Below are 7,669 nucleotides of genomic sequence, written 5' to 3'. Positions count from 1 at the left end.
AAAAAAAAAAAAAAAACCCAAAGCAACCCCAGCAGCCCGTGTCAGCTCAGATACGCCCCAAAAGGCAGAGGGGTTCTTTTTCCCTGACCCAAGGCCGTTTTGATCTGCTCCTTCCTGGAGCGTGGCTTCACGAGCCTCTGCTGCTGTAGCCCCGTCTTCCGGGGGACCCCACAGCTATTTCTGGTCCCGGGACTAACTCTGGGTCTGCAAGTGAGAGGCGGGGATGACCACGGGCGTGGAAGGCAGAACAGGGGACTGAAGAGTCTGCCCGGGGCCGCCCGGGGGATGTCATTGGGGAGACGCCCGACCAGCCTGACCACTCGGCAGTCCGCATGGCTCCTGGGATGGCCTGTTTCAGGGCATGCAGACTGATGGGAGTGGTGGGGACGGTAAACCGGTGCCAGGGTCGAGAGCAGATACCTCCGGACCCCACCTGGGCATTGACCCCTTCTGCTGGGCCCTTTGTGCGCACCATCTCCCAGTTCCAGGGCCAGCTCTGGGGCGCGGGTGACAGTGACTGGGAGCGGCGGCTTGGCCGTCACACCGCCTGGGTCTGGATGCCCAATCTTCCCCTATCTCCTCACCGGTCAGCGGTGTTCAGGCTCCCCCCACTAAGCTGTTAGTGTGCCATAGGAGTGGAGAGCATCTGTGATGTGCCTAGACCAGGCTGAGGCCTACACTGGGCACCCAGAACCCGGAGTCCCGCGCCCACCCTGGCTAGGCCCCCGGCTCTCCAGGGAAGCGACTAGTAGCGGGTCGCCTGGCCCCCCTGCAGCACGATTTCACCCTTGTCACCCAGATGGCCGCCAAAGGAAGGAGTGTGACTAAAACTTTCCATTTTCGACTGTCGGCTGGATGATGACATGCGGGCCCCAGACCAAGAGCGTCCAGCAACTATGGCTGCTGCTCCCGTGGTTGCCACCTGGGAAACTTCGAAGGCACGCCGCCAGCAAGGCCGGTAGGGTTTTCACCTCAGGGGACCAACCCCAGGTCGTGGTCATCCCCTTCCCCCTCTCTGGGCTGTGTTTCTCCCCCACCGTCCTCACACACCCGGCGGTGTCGGGTGCCCAAGGGTCTGATGGGATGCAAGCCATTCCCAGATTAGATAGGTTAAGGGTTAAAGGTTCACAGATCTGCCTTATCCAGCCCAGAGTCACACAATCCAGACCTCCGTAATCATTTCCAGTTTCCTAATTAGTTCACCCTTATTTCCAACCACGGTTCAGGTTGCCAGAGAAAATGCAGGACACCCAGTTAAATTTGATTTTCAGATAAACAACAAATTTTATTTCATATAAATATACCCCCAGTAGGGCATAAGACATACTAAAAACGGATCCATTATTTAGGTGAAATCTAAATGTAACCAGGCATCATTTATTTATTTGCAAAATCCCCCGTACAGGGTCACAGAGGGGGCTCTTGGTATCATCAATAAACCTGGTCCCCTCCCTTGTCAGTTTGGGTGTGTCTTAGTCTGTTCAGGCTGCCGTAACAGAATGCATGAACTGGGTGACTTAGAAACTATGGATCTTGAGTTCTCACAGGAAGCAGGCTGGGAAGTCCAAGATCGAGGCACTGGCAGATTCGGTATCTGGCGGGAACCCACTTCCTGCTTCATAGATGGCCATCTTCTCACCGAATGCTTACATGGAGGAAGGGGCAAGAGAGCTCTCTGGGATCTCTTTTATAAAAGCACAAATCCCATTCAGGAGGGCTCCCGACCTAATTAGCTCCCTAAGGCCCCACCTCCTAATGCCATCACAATGAGGGTCAGGTTTTAGCATATGAATTTGGGGTGGGGGACACAAACATTCAGTCCATAGCAGGTGCTTCCAGAAGACAACCCTGAGAAAGGACTCAGATGCAGGTGGTTTGATCAAGAGATGCCCGGGAAGCACAGCAAAGGAGCAGGGAAGGGAGAGAAACCAATAAAAGCCAGTTTTGTTAACGACAGAATTACCCCATGGGCAACTGAGACTCAAAGTCCCCCTGAGAACCTTCCACAAACATGCCAAACATGCCTTAGAATCATCCCACCAGAGGACGAGAAGGCTGGGCATTCATCCACTGTCTTAGCTTGGGGGGCCATAATGAAATACTATACATTGAGGGGCTTAACCAGGAGAAATGTATTTGTTAGAGTTCTGCAGTCTGGAAAGTCTAAGATCAAGGTGCCAGCATATTGGCTTCTCGGTGAGGGCCCCCTTCCTGGCCTGCAGACAGCCTTCTTGGTGTCCCCTCACATGGTAGACAGAGAGCTCCTATCTCTCCTCTCCTTATAAGAACACTAATTTCATCACGGGAGCTCCAACCTCATGACCTCATCTAAACCTAATGACCGCTCAAAGACCCCACCACCAAATACCATCACGTTGGAAGTTAGGGCTTCAACATATGAACTTGGCGGGGGTTGGGGGGGACACAACTATTTAGTCCATAACATCTACCAGCTCCCAACCCTTGTGGCTGAGGGTTGCCCTGAGGACATTAACTTCCTTGCACTTCCTGGTTGCACCTGTATTCCACTGAGCATGCCCAGGGCAGCAAAGCAGGGAGAGGCAGGTGCGGGAGGGGAAAAGCTGTCAGCGGACTAGAAACGGTCTACCACAGCTGCAGGTGAACAGCCCTACACCTGAGCTGAGACAATAAGTTGTGGGACGTTAGAGCATCTGCTTCATTTTTCTTTGTCCGGGGCTGACCCCTCAGTCATAGGAGGATGGAAGAACTTGCTCAGTTGACCTCAGAGGGCTGTGGTCAAGTTTAGATGAGCTCCCATGTGTGAGAGGCTGCTATGGACTGAATGTTTGTGCCCCACCCGGCCCTCGCCCAAACTGGTATGTTGAAGGCTAATGCCCAGTGGTCTTAGGAAGGGCTTTGCGGAAGTGGGTGGAGCCCTCATGAATGAGATTAGTGCCTGATGAAAGAGACCTCCGAGAGCGCCCTTGCCCCTTCCGCCTGGGAGGACACAGAGAGAACATGGCCGTCTTCGAGGAAGCGGGCACTCACCAGACATGGAATCTGGTGACGCCTTCATCTTGGACTTCCATCCTCCAGAACAGTGAGAAATACATTTCCTTTGATTAGAAGCCACCCTGTCTATGGTATGTCTGTGGAATTACAGCAGCCCAAAGGGACCGAGACAGAGGGCATTAAAAACTATAAGGCCCTACAGAAACCGAGGTGTAGTAAGCATTATTTAGTAAAAAAGAAAGAGAGTGAGCAAGAGAGAACACAGGGGAGGAGGAGGAGGGGGAAAAGGGAGCGGGGAAGAAGGGAGGGAAAGAAAAACACACTGGTTACTAACCGCATAGCCTAAGACCCAGGGAGATAAATTAATTTTGTGCATTTGACAAGTTTTTATTAAGCATCTTAATTTGTTCCAGGCCCTCGTCTAAGTATTAAGGATTCAATGGTGAACCAAATAATCCAAATTTTTGCCTTCATAGAGCCTACATTTAAGCAGGGGAATAAAAATATATAGCAAGTTAGTAAAGTGCTATGAAGAAAAATAAAACAGGAAGGGGGCTAGCGAACATGGGGGAAAATGAGGTTGCAGTAATAGAGTGGTCTGGGAAGATGTCACTGAGAAAGTGACTTTGGGGTCATGCCCTGAGGGGGGGGTGCTCCAAAGAAAGGAAGAGCCAGGCAAGGGCCCCAAAGACAGGCAGCCTCTGGCCCGCTGGGGACCAGGCAAGGAAGTCGTGGGTCGGTGTGGGGAGGACCATGGAGGCCACTTGAAGGCTTTGGCTTTACTCGGAGTCAGATTGGGGGCTGTTGGAAGGTGGTGAACAGTGAAGTGATGTGTCTGACATGTTCTAAAGGAGCATTTTAGGTGCCGTATTGAGAACAGGCTCGAAGGGCAGTCACTTGGAAGGCTACTGCTATAATCCGGGTGAGAGCAGGTAGCGGCAGGAGCAAGGCGGCAGCCGTGGAAGGGCGGGAAGTGGCCGGACTCTGGGTCTGTGTTTTAGGGTACTGCCGACAACAGGCTGGGCGGCAAGAGTGGCTGAGAGAACGGAGTTAGTGATGAGCCTGAGGTTTGGGACGTGAGCAGCTGGGGGACTGGGGCTGAAAGTCTTGAGCCCGGGCTGATGGGGAGCGTGGCTCCGTCTGACGTGCTGTTCACCGTCCCGGTGGAGAAGTCTCCGAAGCAGACAGTCCCCAGAGAGAGATTCGGAGCCACGAGACTGCATGAGGCCACCTGGGGAAGAGGTGGAGACAGAGAAGAGGGCTGAGTGAGTCCCGCGCACCGTGCGCCTGAGGGATTGGGGTGGGGGCAAGAAGGAACTCTTACAGGAGTCTGAAGGAGAGTGGCCAGAGGGATGAGCAAACCCAGGAGTGGATGATGCCCCAGGAGTCGAGTGAGGAATGGGATGTCCTTAGGATGAGAGCATGGCGGACTAGCGGGGTAGCACAGCCACGGAAAGTTCCCCCAATGACAACAGAAATCCTTCCAGGGACAGCAAAGCCCTGGGGGTCTTTCTGCCTGGCTCAGTGCTTTCGTGGACTCCCCTCAAAGACGAAGCTGCACTGGGGCCCCCACTTGCCTGCTCCCTGTTTCAACAACCCTGCTGCTAGATAACCTTCCGGCTTCCTGACTTCTGCCCTGCCCTGTTGTATCATACCTGCTGGCATCTGGTCCAGTCCTCAGCCAAGCAGCCATGAGCCCCTCTGCATGCGTCTGTCCCAGCTCCACTCTTGTTCTCACCTCCTTCGGAACCCACCACACCTGCAGCCCCATCCCCAAATCAACACCTGCAGACTTTTGCACCTGCCTCAAACCGCCTTCACAGCGCCCCCTCTTGGCGTAAGCCTTGCTTGTGACTTGTGCTCTCTGCCAGTCAACATGTTCTGTCCATCTACGGCAGGCCTCATCCTTCTGGAAACTCTCCAACAAGCACACTTTCCTTCCTCCCACTTGGTCAACCCCAAAGTTACCCAGCATTAAAAATACGTGTGAGCAGAGCCAAGTTGGTTGTGAAGAAGGACAGACGCACCGGGGCACGCTCTTGCTCGCGCGCACGCACACGCCACCATCACCACTACCGTCCTCTGCAACCAAATGCATTGCCGACCCACTCGGCTGTCAACAGCTATTGGAATCATGACTGAAGAGGCCAAAATTGCGTGTGCACATCTCTTCTCTCCTTTCCACTCCGAGGCAGCAAGAGCCCTTAAAAACCTATTAGAACATCCTACCCTCCCACAGAGTAAATAAATGCTGGGCTCTGAGGAAGGAGTGGGGAAGGGAGGCTGGGAGGCACTGGGTGGGTTTTTCCCTTGTTACAGCCACCTCTTCACTCATCGGAGGCTGGCTCAGAGGGTTTAGAGGGAGGCAGCGCCGTAACTCACGAGATTAAAACATGCCCGCTTCTCCTCAGACATGTATTCTATATGAAAATGTGGTTTATGGGCATCAGGTCCACAAATCTAAAGCCCAAGCAATTCTACCTATGACCATCAGTCACGGAAGTTACACTCACTGAGAATGAAAATTTACACGACCACTGTTAGCCCATAACCAGCGATGGCGCGTTCCCCCCCCTCCCCGGGAGCCAGGTCTCCCTGACAACAACTCTCCGCCCCGTTTTTACTGGCTGGTACCCAGACTCGTGGCAATGACTCTCAAATGTGAGTATTTATCATGAGACGCTCTCAAGGCCCATCTCTTCTACTTTGTAGAGAGGGGGCTAGATTAGGAATCAGCGAAAAGAGGTCATTTTCCATCTCTGCCACTTACACCACCCACGGGAAACTCGGCCATTCACCGCCTCCGTCCCAGGTCCCTCCTCTGCCTACCTCTGCCCTGACAACCTCATTTGCAACAGTTGTTACAAGAATTCTCTTAATGCAGCGTGGCAGAGTGGCAAAGCCCTTGGGCTCTGGAGTCAGGCTCGCCTTTCAAGTCCTGACTCTGTCACTCACTCTGCAACCCTGGATGAGTGACTCCACCTTTCTGTGCCTAAAGTTTCTCCTCCGTAAAATGACAATGGTGACAATACTCACAGCTCAATAAGTCACATCAGATTCGTTCATTCAACGAATATTTACTGAGCACTGTGTTAGTTTCCTGGGGCCGCCGTAACAAGGTACCAAGAATCGAGGGCCTGATGACAACAGAAATGCACTGTCTCACGGCTCTGGAGGCCAGGAGTCCAAGATCAAGGTGTCGGAGGGTTGGTTCCTTCCGAGGGCCATGAGGGAGAGTGTTCCTGGCCTCTCCTCTAGCTTCGGGCACTTTGCTGGCGGTCTTGGGTGCCCCTCGGCTTGTAGAGGCATCGCCTGGCTCTCCACCTTCACGTTCCCATCGTGTTCACCCCGTGTGCATGTCTCTGTCTCAGTTTCCCCTTTCTGTAAGGACACCAGTCCTATTGGATGAGGGCCCACCCTCACGACCTCACTTTAACTCGATGACCTCTGTAAAGACCCTCCCTTCAAATAGAATCACACTGCGGGGTACTGGGGTTTAGAACGTTGGCCCATCTTTTCTGGGGGACACAACTCAGCCCATAACAAGCACCTACTAAGGATCAAGTACTTTGCAGGGCACCGAGGATACCAAACTTAATGGAACGCTGGTCATACTTGAGGGAGATCACATGTGAATGTGGGAAACAGACTTCCATGCATTAACTCAGTAAGTATTGTAGCGGGGAAATATACAAAATACAAAGACAAAAGGAACAGGGACAGTGGCACCAAAGGAGGGATTTCAAAAGGCTTCACATGTGTGCTGGGCCTTGAAGGATTAGCTGGGTTGACATGCCCCAAAGGGGTAACACCCGATCAGAGCCGCAGGAGTCTGAAAGCACATGGCGCTTTCTGGGAACACAAGTCCTTGATGTGGCTGTAGTGTCAGATGGAACTCAGAGAAAGATGAATCCGGAAACATTGTTAGGACCAGATTTCAAAGGGCCTTGATTTCCAGATTTAGGAGTTTTCATTTTATCCCCTGTGTACTTGTCTTAGGTCAAAGTCCTCAGAAGCAGACTCAGAGACAAGAATTCTTGTGAAAATGATTTATTAGGAGATGTTACCAGGAAGAGCTAGAAGGGGAGTAGGTCAAAAGCCAAGGCGAGGGTTCATACTAAGCAGAGTCCCCCCAAGGGCAACTTCAGCCCATTCCTGCAGTCACTGGTCCCAGGCTGCCCCCCGGGGCACTTTGGGCTGTCCACGCGCGCGTGGCACAAGTCAAGTGCCTCTGGCAGCCCGAGGGCAGGCCCTCCGTGGAGAGGCGCTGGCTGTCAGGAGTGAAGGTGCGCTGGGAGCCGATGTCCACACAAATGACCAAGATTGGAGGATGGGGCACCGCCAGTGTCTGCTACACGTACGGGGAGTCATGCCAGTGCTTCAATCAGGGAGTTAAGTGATCCGATCTCTGTAATTACCATTACACTGGTAATGGTGTAAACACATGGAATGGCAGGGAAGCAGGCTGGTGGCAAGGAAAGACCCAGAAAACCAGGCCAGTGGGCCAGGCAAGGAGCTACTAGGGACCTGAACAAGGCCTGGGCGGGGGCAGGGGAGAGACTGGACTAGAGAGAAGGGTGAGAGAATACTTACAACTAGGCTTTGAGAGGGATAAGGGACGTAAAGCAGGTCTACCAATGAAGGCGGAAGAACGGTTCTGGACATGCCGAATATCTACAGGATACTCAGCTCGAGA

Source organism: Ursus maritimus (genome assembly GCF_017311325.1).
Source record: "Ursus maritimus isolate PB19 chromosome X unlocalized genomic scaffold, ASM1731132v1 scaffold_X1, whole genome shotgun sequence".
NCBI lineage: Eukaryota > Metazoa > Chordata > Mammalia > Carnivora > Ursidae > Ursus > Ursus maritimus.
This window is presented reverse-complemented; position numbering follows the sequence as displayed.